Source organism: Zootoca vivipara, chromosome 4 (assembly GCF_965207765.1).
Source record: "Zootoca vivipara chromosome 4, rZooViv2.hap1.1, whole genome shotgun sequence".
Lineage (NCBI taxonomy): Eukaryota > Metazoa > Chordata > Lepidosauria > Squamata > Lacertidae > Zootoca > Zootoca vivipara.
In genome coordinates, this window is record NC_142587.1 from 70,643,270 (window position 1) to 70,658,773 (window position 15,504).

Genomic DNA, 15,504 nt, shown 5'->3' on the forward strand with positions numbered 1-15,504 from the left:
CTGAAACAGAAGTCACCAGACCCTTATACAGGTATATAGTGAGTAATACCCCTCCCCACCCTCTCACTATATATAAGGGTCTGGTGACTTCTGTTTCAGTGTATCTGAAGAAGTGTGCATGCACACGAAAGCTCATACCAATGACAAACTTAGTTGGTCTCTAAGGTGCTACTGGAAGGATTTTTATTTTTTATTTTGATTAGACATCAAGTAGCATTTCAACTATTTATGCTTCTTTTAAAATTTTGGTTTCTTGTCAGTCCCTGCAGCGATTGGGCATGTGGGTAAGTCAGTTATACAATTTCAAAGCTTTAGTCTACTCCCTTTCCCGCTCTGCCTGGTGTTCAGTTTTATGAAAGCATCGTAAGAATATGCTTCACATAAATATCAAAAAGTGGCACTAGAGGCTTAAACAGACTGAAGGTCTCATGTGTAAACCTCAAAGCAGACTCACGACCCAATGCACCTTTGGCATGTGTCTTTCATATAGATAGATTAGATAGATAGATAGATAGATAGATAGATAGATAGATAGATAGATTTGCCTTCTTGGACTTTATGCCAGGCTTCATGCTGCCACATGAAAATGTATGTGTTAATTAGAAGAGCTAGAAATGAACTTGTTGACATTGGCATGTAGCCTAGTAATTTCATACTTATGAAGGGTTGACATTCAAACCCTAAAGCACTTTTCTGATAACCAGGGTTCCAAAAGATAAGATAACGAATAATTCAATTTGTTAATCAAAGGACTGTGTGCAACTGTTTCCTCACACTCAAGGGAGTTTTGCAGTTGTGCTTCTGGAATAGCAGCCGCTCATCCCACATGACAAAAGTGCAGGCGATTTTCATAAGCAGTTTGTGATGTGGTATGGAGGCCTGCTATTCAAAGAAAAGCATTTAATAAACCCTCCTGGGCTAGGCGGGTCCAAGGAACTATTTGGCTTCCTGTCTATATATTGTGTATAAGGGCTAGAAGTAACTGTGGCTGCCGTTGGCCATCATTGCAAATAAATTCTGCCAGTAGATTTGGGAATGCATATGTAAGCAATGCACTCACTGGAAAGATAAAATAAAATACCCTTAAACAGAATATAAATGCTCTTATAAAATGACTGCGTAACTACAATAGCATTTTTTTAAAAAAATGACATTCTAGAGTTTGACTAGTTTAGGTTCTAAACCAGGGATAGTAAACCTGTGGTCCTTCAATGGATGTTGGACTTCCATCAGTCCCAGCCAGCATGGCCAGTGTTAGGGGACTGTGGCAGTTGTGGTCCAACAACATTCAAAGGGCCATAGATATAAGTGCTGTATGCTTTATTACCTATAGTGTTTTTGGTATTTAAATATCCAGAGACCATTTTCTTCTTCTTCTTTTTTCATATCATCACAACTACTGAGATACCTTCTGGACTATGCTGTCCATGTAAAAAGTTTAAATAGCAAGGCTGGGGTTTGACCACATTTGTGGAATTCCCCATGAACAAAATCTGGGTTTGTGGGGTTTTTTCCTGGAAGAGTAATTACAGTTGCATGCAACACTTGTCTCCAAGTTCAAGTTTGGACATATTGTCAAAGCTCAAGTTTTGAGATCCAAAACTCCTTTATTTTAGATTTCTTCTGATTCTATATGGCACTAATCTCTCTAATTTTGAACAGAATTTTCTGCAGTGTGTGTTTTGACACTGCATTGTTTTATATAAACCCGGCATGTCTTCGAATGTGCTTTTAAATCTTGACCACAAAGATCTGTCTAAGTTGAGGCCTGTCCTGGAGAGAACAAGAGCACTTCAACTTCAACTAATTTTTAAAGGAATTTTTATTGTGTCATTATTTTTTGAAGTACTGGGACATGTGTACTCAAGTGCTGAGAGGTTGGACTCTGTTTGCAAGGCTGAAATTCCAATACGTGGTCCATCCCCACCCCCCGAAAATCAGGAGGCAGCCAGGGATGGCTTCCAAGTCCAGACATTCCATGGAGCAATAAACTGGCATTGTAACTAAGGAATCAGAGCTGCATTTAGATGTCAAGAAATCATGCTGCTTTCTATTAAACATGACAGGAAAAGCTGCTCTTTGAAAAAGAGCAGCTAAGAGGCGAAAACAAGTATGTCTGAAGTAGAATTAACTTCAGTAGAGTTGCCATTCCAATAACTGAGATTCACACACTGTGTGGCAGCTGTATTATGTGTCCAACATGCACAAAGTGTGAAGGGGAGGCATGCATCCCCAAGCATGCGCAAGTATTAGCGATGTGTTGTTTTCACTTCTTACACGAGATGCTAGGCAGGTGCCAAATGTGGCTACCATACTCTCCAACATTTCATTGACGAAAACAGAGATGCACTTGGTGTGCTTGCAATGCATCTATTTTCACAAAAAGCTTCATTTCCTGTCTTAATTTACTCTGATGTATTAACTCAGCAGTAGCCTGTCCTGCTGTGGCTTTTGAAGCAGCTTATAAACACACTGACTATAACTGTTTCCTTTGGGGCAAGGAACCCCTTAAGAATATTTATAATTTCACAACTGATGCAATTTCCACAAGAATTTACTTTTGGGTGTATCCAACAGTGTTGCTCAGCTGACAGTAGGAGTTCTGTCAGCAGAATGGGGAAAGAGGCCATTTTTTGAGATACCCTTCCCCACTGAAGCTCCCTCACACCCCTGAATCTGTGCTAGATGATTGGAGAGCAGAACACATTTAGGGAAGCTGGGGGAAGTAGAAAAGCTGGAAATGTCTTCACTTCCTGTTCTGATGACCCTTATTGTCAACAGTGATACCAGTGGATACAATCCTATGCGGGTAGGCCATTGGGGGGATGGAACAGAAAGGAAGCAGTTCACTGGCATTTTATGTCCACGTGAATGCATTTAGAAGTTCTCCAAGAAGGTTTGACTAAAATATGAGAGTTACAGGGAAAATGTGTCCAGTTATCGTGCACACTCCTTCACCTGCCCTTTGAGAGTAGATGCCAAAGAGATGCTCCGACAGCCATGCTCAAGAATGCCAATCACAGATGGCCGACACTCTTAAACACTATGAACATTTCAAGACTGATTGCTCCCTTCCCACTCTCAGAGGGCAGACTATGGAGAAGGCAAAGGGAAGAGGTCCTGCCTTCCTGCCTGCTCTTCTCTTTCTCCAGTGGGCGTGGCAACATGGTGGTTGGACTAGTGACCTGAAATATGGTGGCAGAGCTCTCAAGCTGGCTTCAGATTTGGAAAGTGAGGATTTTGTGCATGGGCAAGTTGGCTTGGTGTTTTGTGTTTCTGTGAAGGGATGAGGACAGGCTCATGCAGAGCTTGTTTGAGGCCTGAGGCAGATGTCCCCAGTTGGCTGGAAGGCCCAGGGTGTTCTTCGCATTCTCCTGGTGCCCACCCCACATCAGCCAGCTTAGCCCTCCAAGGCCTGGGGCAAGTGTAACTGGATGCCCCCACCCCACCTCACACAGGCCTGGAGGCTGTGTGTGTGGGAGAAAGAAGACTGGAAGAGAGAATGGATGAATGGGCTATGTGCCTGCATGGATGGATCTTGTTTGTGTGCTTTTGTGTCTCTCTGAATGGGTGGGTGATGTGTGAGAGGGAGATAAGGAGGGAAAGAGAGAAGGGGTGATAGAGGGAATGTGAGAAGTCAGTTATTCACATGCACATTGGCTCCGCTCACCATTTATAAATGGCCCCAACGACTTCCCCTTCTGACACGATGCAGTCCTCAGTTTCAAAAAGGTTGCCCAGCCATGACATACATGCATGAGCAGGGCAGGCCCAATATATTTTTATGCCTGGTTCAAAAGATGAGATGGTGCACCCCCTCCCTTTCAATGGCAGCTGAATTTTAGTTCAACACTGGTGGCCAGACAGCATCCTCCTCTGCACCTGAGAGCCATGGGAAGGGTTAGAAGGTGCAGTTTCAGGTTGTGTGGGGCACTCACAGATCTGTCCTCCAATTCCTTGCTGCCACTCCCCATACACCAGTGTCTCCTGTTTAAGGTAGCCACTTCACTTTGCCTTGTGCATGAGAGTTGAGAGGTACCCAACCTGCCACTCAAATATTTAACTTCCAGAGATCAAAGGGAAGGGTTCAAACTTAAAAGACATATAAATTAAGGTGGCAAATCAACTTAAAATGCTTTGTTGACAGCCTTGGTTTTCGCCTTGTTTTCATAGTCTTAAAACAGTTGTTCTTCTACAAAAAAAAGTCTGGCACAATGTTATAAAACTACAGCTTTGGCTATGTCTCCCTTAGCACCTCATATAATCTCACCCGGACTTGGGAAAATAGTTGCGCATAGGTGATTTCAGCTAATTATTGTGTACTGGATAGTTTTGGAGTAGCTAGAAAATGAAAATCTTTTGTTTTTATTGTATAACTTACTTCCAGGAATAGCTCAGTTGGTTTTACTGACTATTATGCAACACTAGGATGAAAGTTATGTTCCAATATAACTGATGTTTCATGAATGTAGAAAGAGACTTGGCTCTTTAAAAGTTGTAGAAGACCAAGTCCTTAAACCAGTACTGATTTTTTTATTAGGCTTTGTATCCTTCTATACACATGTATAATTTAAATAGGAAATGGTGTTCAGGGTATAAAAACCTTAAATTTAAAAGAAAAAATGGCAATATATTCAGTTGTTGTTGTTGTTTAGTCGTTTAGTCGTGTCCGACTCTTCGTGACCCCACGGACCATAGAACGCCAGGCACTCCTGTCTTGCACTGCCTCCCGCAGTTTGGTCAAATATATTCAGTACTGCACAGCAAAGCAGAAACTTTGCCTTCATACCTTGATATATAATCTATGTCATAATGAAAGCTCAAAATTGTTATTGGAATCAAATAAACACCTGTGGATTCTTGTGGGGAGTGGGAAGCAATTGACTTAATTTTTGTTTTTACTCCAAAGATCAAGAGTGAGGCGAGGTGAGGTTACTACCTCAGCCAGCAAAATCCACAGGGGCAGCAGATTCTAATGGAGATCTTTCTCCGTTGTTTCTGATGTATCTCTTCATTCCCCGCTTCTTCCTTCATAGGGAGGGAGGACCACTTTCTGTTTCACCTTAGGCACCAAAATGTCTTGGTGCAGCCCTGCTTGAAAAAACATCTGCTTCCTTTTCAATTAAGATCCCCAGTGCATCTTGCTGTTGTCTGTGATGAAGAGCAGGGTTTTCTCTGTAGTGGCACATTCCACCTAGAATGCCCTACCTAGGAAGGTCCAGCCTCCCCTTTTCTCTTTTGTTGTTTACTCTGTGTCAAATTTTAGATGAAGAGTGCTTTTTAGTTCATGTCTTCCTGTGGGTTTCCTGTAGGCATCTGGTTAGCGATTGTGATTACCAACTAGATGGAACTTTGGTCTAATCCAGCAAGACTGCTCTTACATTTCTTGTTATAAGCTCCTTGGGGCAGGGACCTGCCCTTTTATACTGTATGAAACACCATGCACATTGATGATGCCTAAATAAATAACAACATGGGCAGCTGATTATGACTTCTTTGTTCTGGAATGGATTTGCACTATAGGTGATTGTAGATGTCATTGAGAAATTATTGGGGAATGCCAATTAACCCCGAAATCCCACTTATGTAAGGAACTACAAAGAAAAAACAGCTAACTGCCTGAATTCAGAAAAGCATATAGCATAGCTGCCAAGTTTTCCCTTTTCTTGCGAGGAAGCCTATTCAGCATAAGGGAAAATCCCTTTAAAAAAGGGATAACTTGGCAGCTATCTATATATATAAAAATGTAAAAATCCTGAAATTTACGGCCGCTATGTTCTCCGTAACCGCTTGACCGATCGTCCTGAAATTTTGACACAGCGATCCAGGTCACTCCCAGAAGGTTGTAGGGGCCATGCTAAACCTCAATTCAAACACCTTGACAGGATTTGACCTGCTTTTCCACCCCCACAAACAGCGCCCTCAAGTGGAATTCCTCCCACAGTACACCCCCTCCCTTCCTGTGAAATCTAAGCCACACCCACAAAGACCTCAACGCAGACACACAACGCCGCCATCTTAACATCCTACCAACGACCAAAAATCTACTAGGAGTATACCTTTCCCTTTCACACTCCCTTATCCTCTCACCTATTCATTCCCTCTTATTCTTCCTCTGATCTTTTCCCTATCACACTCAACCCCCCCCCACACCCTCCGACCCTATCCGCCATCTTACAGCCCTCTTAACAACCACTCACCGTCCTGCAATCCTTCACCCTCTCAAAATCACGCACCCCCACAGGCCCTCAAAAACACTTCCCTTCGTAATTATCCTAACATCTCGAACATCGTGCTCCGATCCGTTGCCTCTTATCCTTCTACCGATCTTTCCCCTCTCACACTCCACCCCCCACGGCCTCCGAACGTATCCGCCATCTTCCGCTCCTAATAACCAGCGTCCTCCGAAACCTTCCCACTGACCGTCCTGCGATCCTTTCCCCTCTCAAAATCACGCACCCCCACAGGCCCTCAAAAAAACTTTCCTTTGTAAATATCCTAACATCTCAAACATTGCACTCCGAGCCGCTGCCTCTTATCCTTCCTCCGATCTCTCCCCTCTCACACTCATACTCCCCCCCCATGAACGCCGAACTTATCCTCCATTTTCTGACCCTAATAACCACCGTCCTCCAATCCTTTATCCTCTCACAATCACCCCTCAAACCCCTCAAAAACAATTAATTTCTTCTTTATCCGCTCCACAATCCGCTGCCTCTTATCCTTCCTCCGATCTCTCCCCTCTCACACTCATACTCCCCCCCCACGACCGCCAAACTTATCCTCCATTTTCTGACCCTAATAACCACCGTCCTCCAATCCTTTATCCTCTCACAATCATCCCTCAAACCCCTCAAAAACAATTTATTTCTTATTTATCCGCTGCATTACAAGTTCCTCCTAACGTCTCCAACAGCGCCATCCGATCCATCCCCTCTCACAATAACACCCCCCCACACACACTCATTTCAAAACTCCCCAAGGGAACCACACCACTCCAAAAAAAAAACAGGGGTACTCTAAGGCTCCAAATCCACTATCCAAACCACATAGAAATACACTTCCAACAACAAAACTAACAATTCAATCAAAAAAGAAAATTAAACTTAATTACTTACAACTCCAGTATCCATTCACACCTTCAACAGTTCCACAACAACCCCAGGATAAACTACCTTCAACAAAACTGCAACTCCAGCAATCCAAAAAGGACTATAAAGGTAGGATGCCACATCTCTACCCCCAACAACATGAGTTTTTACCTTCAGAATATTTAAAATTCTTTTCAGATCTCATACCCACCTCCCACCTTTTACTTACACATCACTCCAACATCCATTTCTACCCAGGACAACCCCAGGATAAACTACCTTCACCAAAACTACAACTACACCAATCCAAAAAGGAATCTAAAACCGTAGATAAGATAATGTACCCCTGCTTTTAACCCTTTTCTTACTTTTTTCATTTTACTGATTGTCAATATGCAGACCGAGACCCCCTTTAGATTCGGAGACCCGCACCAAGTGGCCCATATGACCCCCCCTCCTTCTGTCTGGGCCTATCTCTTCCTACGGGGCTATACGCCTTCGCTATTTCACCCCCCCTTGGGATTTTTTAAGTAGTTCTCTGCGTCCCAGGACACATCATCACCCCCCATCCTTAATCTAAATATACAGAAATCTTCATGATCCGTGCGCAGGGGGCAATGTATGAAGATACAGGGGGGAGGGGACAACAGAGGGCTCAAACAAAAGTAAATACTAGGAAATGGAACCCAGAAACTGACAGCTCCTTCTCCAAGGCTGGGGACCAATGTAGGAAGATACCGGGGGTAGGGGCCAAGACTCCCCAGGGACAACAGAGGCCTCAGACAGAAGTGCATACTGGGAAATAAAACCCAAAACCTAACAGTTCCTTCTCCAAGGGTGGGGGCCAAGGTATGGAGATACATGGGGGAGGGGCCAACACTCCCCAAAGACAACAGATGAAAGGATATCCTACCAAAACACAGGGATAAGCCGGGGTGGAGGGAGGAGGGGCAAGATACGTCATAGATCGGGACAGGGGGGGGTTTCACAGGAAAGACCCACAGCAACGCGTGGCTGGGTCAGCTAGTGGCATATAGATCTTGACTCACTATTTAACCAAACAGCCCCCAGCAGCGTTTAAAACACAGATCTATGCAGCATTTGCAAAGCATGGGAAACATCCGTTGTTATACCTCTAAATGTCGCAGAATGTCGCAAAATTGTGATTGTGGCCAGAATGGAAGAATTCTATTAAATGCAACCCTGCCCTCTACAATTATAATTAGAAGTGGGGATTTTAGAACGTCATGTATGAGTAATAAATGCTGGGAAGGTACATTTGTTTCAGAACAAATACTATGAAACTTTGGGAGGCATAGTTTCATGGCCGTCTTAAGCATATCTGGTGCCCTGGTGCGAAGATCCCTCTGGTGCCCCCCCGCCCCGTTTCACAGCGTGGCTGTCTGGCGGGCGCCGCGGAGCCCTGCGCCACCCAGCCTTGCCGTAGGGCCGGCCCTGTATAGGTTAAAATTGGGCCTTCCCTTGGACAATTCAGTGTCTTGGTTCTCACACCACATAAGCCAAACAAACATTCACTCTTTCCGGATTTGCAAAACATAGGAAGTTGCCTTATACTGACTCAGACCAGTGGTCTACCTAGTTCAGTATTGTCTACATCCCAACCGACTCATTGGGGTTTCAGACAGGCATCTTTCTCAGCCCCACATGTATATGTCAGGGGTTGAACCAACAATTTTCTGCATTCTAAGCATTTGCTCTACCATTGAGCTATGGCTGTTTCCCTTTGAAGTACCCTGTAACCTACAGTACTATTGGCTTACTTGCAAATGACAAATAGTTCCTTAACTTACTGTTTGCAGCCTCCAATTTTCTTGGCGATCTTGAAATAACAGTTGAGGATTTCCATCTATTATTGTTGTTGATATATGTTTAATGTGTATATGCTGAGGTATTTTTGACTTTATACTCCAACACATAGCTTTTCAAATTTTGGCTTTATGCTTATGTTATAGAATTTAAGCAGATAATAAAATGGCTGGTTTCTACACTCATGAATATTTTTGTACAATTTCTATGTCAGTTTTTCAGGGCAGCTAACAAAATCAAAATATTACAATAAATACATAAAAACAATATAAACCGGCATAAAAACCAGTAGCAGTAGAGGTAAAAAAACAAAAGGCAAGAATAATATTGAAACAATACAAGACCCCACAGCAATAAAAGCTTGGGTAAAAGCTTCTTACCATAGTAGGTGCGGGAAATTGTAGAAATGCCTCTGCAGAAGAAATCCATTATTTGGCAGAATCATGTGGGAGAAGGGCAGTTCATATTTTATAGTCCTTTTAAAGATTAAAAACTAGCACCTTAACTTAGGCCTGGGAAAGGATTAGGAGCTAGAACAGCTGTTCCAGGATTGGCTAGATGTGCTCTGTACATCTGGCCTTGGTTATTAATTTAGCAGTAGTGTGCTAACCGCTAACTCTAGTTTCTGAACTGTATTCAAGGGCAGCCCCACATGCAGCACACAACCAAAACAGCACACAAGATACGTTACCAGAACAATAATAACTGTAGCATGGCCGGACTAGTGCCCACTTTTTTGAGGTTTTGGCAAGCCTAAAATGGCTTTATTCACGTCAGATTTTAATTAATATACTGCTTCTGCTGTTGTTTTATTTGGTGTTTTGTTGATGCTGCTCATGTTATTGGTTCTAGTTGTTTTACTTGGAACTTTGTTCTTTCATTGTTTTATAATTGCTTTCTTTGACTGTAATACACCTTGTAAATTCATTGGATTAAGCATGGAATATGAATGGCAAAAAAGTGTGTGGAATCCAGAGTTAGTCATACTCAGACCTAAATCTGACTAACACTGGATATCACATTATAATTGAATGTAAACTTAAGAGAAGTATTGGCTAATCTTAAAAGAGGGGCTGGGGGCTCTTTTATTTATATCTCAGATTTTTGAAACATAATGTTTAATAGTTGATAAGCCCAATGCAAAAATGAGTTATTTCCCAGTAATTCATATTCATTTAATTACAAAGGATATCAGGTGTTTTAAGGGTTGCTGTATGTCTGGAATTTTCTGGACATACCCGGAATACTGTAGTCGGAAGCCATGTCCGATCGCCAAAAAAATGTCTGGGGAAATCCAGACGTATGGTAGCTCAAAATAGCTCAAAAACTTTTTGAAATATGGCAACCTGGAATACACCTTATATGGCAAATTCAGAGTATCTTACCACTTTTGATAATAGGAGATACAAAGGCTAAAGGTAAAGTTCAACATTGCACTATGATTAATGTTTTGTCTGCACAAGCATTTCAGGTTTCCCAATGAAACAATTCCCCTCAGCTAACCTCCTCACTGTTCTGAGGGGTTTCCCACCCCGCACCCCGCCACCAATTTTGAGGGTGCAGGGGAAGGAGAGTGGGAAAAGCCCTGTTGCACAATTGGCAGTCCTTGCACAGGGCTTCTGCTGATAGGGTGGGATTCAATAATGATCCCCTGTCTTCTGTCTGACAATGTGCATCACACATTGTCAGTAAACCTGACAATGCCAGTAATCCTGAGCAATTAGTAACCCTGCAGCACTGAACCAACTGAATTTAGATTTTCCAGCAGTGTGGGAGCTAAGGAATATAGGAATCTGCTTTACACTGAATGGCAACGACTGTCCAGGATTTCAAGCAGGGCTTTCTCCCAGCCTATCTGGCAATGCCCAGGTGTTGAATCTGGAACCTTCTACATGCAGAGCAGATGCTGTACCACTGAGCCATGGCCCTTCCCCTATGCTTTTGACAGCTATTTCCTCCATGAGAATCCAGAAAAAGCCTAAAAATGCCTTTCTGGAAAACAGAGGTGTGAAGCCTTTCTGTGGCTTCCCCAAAATATTACACTGTGGCTCTGCTCCACCTAAAGTTAATGTTTAATGTTTAATAGATTATTGTGTTGTATTTTTCTGTTGGAAGCCGCCCAGAGTGGCTGGGGAGACCCGGCCAGATGGGCGGGGTATAAATAATAAATTATTATTATTATTATTATTATTATTATTATTATTATTATTATTATTAAGTTAGAACCTTGAAGTTCTATCACAACCTCCAGCATGTGTTTAATCTTACAGTGTTTACCCCAGGAGACTTCAGTACAGATCCAAAATATGCTTCTAGGTTAAATGTGTTTTTTCATGGTACAGTACATTCCCCTCTTAGAATCACAGAATTGTAGAGTTGGATGGGATCCTGAGGACCATCTAGTCCAACTCCCTGCAATGCAGGAATCTCAACGGTTGACAATCAGTGGCAAGCAAAATTTTAGACTGACAGAGCAATCTTGTGTGTATCTTACTCAGAAGTAAGTCCCACTGAGTTCAATGGAACTTACTCCCAAGCACATGTGTTTTTTAGGATTGCAGCCTAGTTTTGGATGAATTGGGGCCAGTGTGGGAAGCAGCCCTTGCTGACCTGACTGGCATATCATAAAAATAAAACAACTATCTACTCCAAAAATAATTGTTGAGCAGAGTATAACTTCCATGCTAAATTTATCTACTTTAAATAGCAGCAGGAGAAAAATCAAGATGGAGTCATGATGAAGGGGATTTAAAAAACAAAACAAAAAACATTTACCTTCATGATCCGATCCTAATGAAAATATCTCCCCAAAAGCTGCTTTTTGTGCTGTGAGGGAAGCTGCCAACACAAATAGCAGCTATTGGGGGCAGGATATTTGTCAGGATTTTGCTATGGGATTGAAGTGTTAGAAGACCACTCTGCCCTCATGAAGGCCCCAGTCCCAATTAGTTCCCCTCAAGGTGGTATGTAAAATAGAAATATTAAGCATGCTAATAGTCCAAACTATGCATTTACCTGAGTTGTTTCACCCTTGTTAAAGTAAAAGGGGTACAATGACATTGCAGGACAGTTTGCCTGTTTCCTTTTTGCAGATAATATTTTTACCTCATAACTGGGAATCTCTGTAAAAATTAACATGCAGATTCCCTCAGGTTTTCAGTAGAAGCATGGCTACAATATTACGGAATTTGTCTATTGGTGAGGTTGCCTGAGCTCCAAACCTTAACAGTGTTGCATAGGCCTAGGTGACTGAAGTTCTCTGTTCTCTGTACTTAGGTCTCTATTGTTTACAAAAATCTGCTTATACATTTAATACATTTTTAATATTTTGCTTAATACTCAGCCAAACTGATCCAGAGCTTCATTTATGCAGGTAGGCAATAGATATTATAGTATTGTTATGTATCATTTTATCTATAAGTAAGTTATGATAGGAACTCCATGGACCAATTTTTTCTCACTGAAGTCGTTGGGTTGGACAAACATAACTGAAGGTAAAATCCACCTCACCAATTTTGTGTTCTGCACCAAGGGTAGAACAAAGGAAAAAGAAAATATATGTTGATCCATATTTTAATTTAAACAGGTAGTAGATACTTCATTTTCAGTATCTGGGAACCCCTTTACCTTGACCTGAGCTTTCATAAGAATTCCCATTCTGCAAGAGAAATAAAAGTTTGTGGTGTGTTATGTCCCCTCTGAACCAATAAAGTACCACTGTTTAATTTTGTAATATAATTGAGAAAAACTAGGCAATTAAGTAAACCAGGTTCTATCCAGAAGTTATGTCATTGGCTTCAGGATGCATTTAGGGATAAATTTGTTCCCTCTTACATTCCATGTGATTTCCCCCCTAACATTTTTTTACTTTAAATATAACAACATTACATTGTATAATACTAAAAGTTACATAAACACTTCTAGTTGTTATTTTGTTGTTGATTTTTTAAAAACCCTACAGCTCTCTTCTCCTTCATTGTGAATTAAAACAAACAAGACTATTTGACTGTAAACATTTGTTTTTCTATATTATTTTCTGTGGAGAGATAATGGATATCTGGACTTCTCAGTGCTGGCAGCAGGTTAAAAAAAGTGTTTTCCTATGGTTTTAGTGGCTTTTAGTAATTTGGTGGTTGTTAAATGGTTTATCTGGGATCCATTGCTATTGGGAAAAGATGGTGTTGTTCCTTCTGCAGCTGCAATTGCATAGCTGCCAAGTTATCCCTTTTTTTAGGGAAATTCCCTTATGCTGAATAGGCTTCCTCGTGAGAAAAGGGAAAACTTGGCAGCTATGTGCAATTGTAATAAATTGTTATTTGTTTTAAACTATATTGAAAGCCACCTTGGAAATTTTAATGGGAAAGGTGGGATAGAAATATTTAAAATATTTCATCAACATTAAAAGACCTTTTTAGCAAGAGTTCAGAAAATGCCCTTAGCATAAGTTTCCTCCCAAACTGGCTTTCATTTTATATAATTTGTCTTTTACATAGTGTGAGAAAAGGAAGTGTAGAACAAGGCTTAGGCCCCATTTGCTTCAGTAGCAGGGAAGTTATCATCACTCAGTTTCTTCTCTGAGATTCCTGGTTCCCTCTCTTGCCATGAGGCAACACGGAAGGTGTTCCTTTTATGCCTTTCCCTTCCTTCTTATATGATATGTGTCTGTCCTGTCAATTTCCTGTCTTTCTTACTTCAGTCACAAGCAGGCCACTACTCGTGAGGAGGCCTCACTCAGGACCAAGAGAATAAATTTAGGCCTCCCTAGTGAGAGAGTCTCACTCCCTCTGCCACCGAAAGATGGCAGACTGGGCGAACCTACTTCCTTGGCACGGTTGCTGTTTCCCTTCTCCCCACTCTGCCCAGTATTCACCTTTTTTAGACTTCCCTCTCTGCATCATGGATCCAGCTCATGCATCTAGTGATCTTAGCAAGCTCTAAAACCTCCATTAATTTGAAACTTTGGGAATGCAGGAAACAAATGGCAGGAGAGAATGCACACTGGTGGTTCATTTTGTGCAAACGTGAATATTTCCTCCCTCAAAAAGGGTTACTATTTATGCAATGACATCCTAACTAAGGCTACTATCAAGCTCTTCCAGCTTGAACACTGCATCAAAAAAGTTCCTAGTAAAAAGCTATTATCATTCTTTCAAGAACCATACATAGCTTCTAATACTATCATTTAAAGATGAGAAGTAGCTAGTGGTGAATTGTGGTTTTTCTCTCTGGGAAAGTGGCGGTGTGCATTTTTTTAAAAAACACGAGGCTATAATTATGTGGAAGAAAGAAAAAGATGTGAGGAATGTCTAAAAATATGAAGAATCCTCTTGGGTCAGAGACATGGCAAAATTAGTTCAAAATTTCTGTCTAGATTTGAAAATACAAATGGCTTCCATGGTAGTAAAAATATAACAAGTGACAATTTGCTGCCTTTTAATGGTTCTCCAAACTCTGAACTGGTCTATCTCTTTCTGCCTAATGGCTGTTCCTACTCTGTCACACTGGAAATTATAGGCATGTAGGAATGATTATAGGGACCCAGGTGGTGCTGTGGTTAAACCACTGAGCCTAGGGCTTGCTGATCAGAAGGTCGGCGATTCGAATCCCTGTGACGGGGTGAGCTCCCGTTGCTCGGTCCCAGCTCCTGCTAACCTAGCAGTTCGAAAGCACGTCAAAGTGCAAGTAGATAAATAGGGACCGCTACAGCGGGAAGGTAAACGGCGTTTCCATGTGCTGCTCTGGTTTGCCAGAAGCGGCTTTGTCATGCTGGCCACATGACCTGGAAGCTATACGCCGGCTCCCTCGGCCAATAATGCGAGATGAGCACGCAACCCCAGAGTCGGTCACGACTGGACCTAATGGTCAGGGGTCCCTTTACCTTTACCTTTAGGAATGATTATATAGGAAATTAAAGCTCCTGTATTTAGAGGATATTTTATCATTTATTCTAGAAAAAGCTTTTCCAAACTATTAATGAGTCTACAATTGCTGCCATAATCTTTTCCTATCCAACATTCATCTATATAACTAATAATGAAATTGCTAATAGAGAGAAAGCTGTAATTTGATCAAAGCTATTCTTTAAATAGAAAATAGGTCGCTGGAATAAATAATTAGGTTTTGTAATGATATAATCAAAGCTAATGTATAAACAGCAGCAATATGACAGCCTGCAAACTTTGTAATAGCTGTGTCTTCTTGTCTTTTAAACCAGACATAGTGTGGTGCAGAGATGAAGAAAGTGTTTGATTTAGACAAGAACAACACCATTCAAAATCACAGCTCAATCAGCAGGGCCTTGGTTGGTTTTAGGAGAGACAGAGGAAGTACTGATCCCTTGTGTTTCCTCTTTGCATTCCTTTATAATGTATGAAGTAAAAACCACTCATCTCTCCCCACAGTAAAATGTGAAAGGTGTTCCTTTATTTGGAGAAAGCACATCTCACTTAACCTATCTTGGTGTTCCCATATGCTGTCTCATGTATCAACATGTCCTAAATTTGTGCATCTTGCTGCAAAGCTGTTCTTTAGCATCCAACCTGGATAAACCACCAACATGACTGGTTTAGTTTGCCATATTTCTTAA

General features: G+C 41.6%; 1 protein-coding gene across 1 annotated transcript in view; it reads left to right on the top strand.

Moving 5' to 3' along the window:
• IMPG2 (interphotoreceptor matrix proteoglycan 2) overlaps nt 1–15,504 on the top strand; it is a 64,874-nt gene that overhangs the window by 24,144 nt on the left and 25,226 nt on the right. The gene's annotated exons all lie outside the window — the stretch shown is intronic.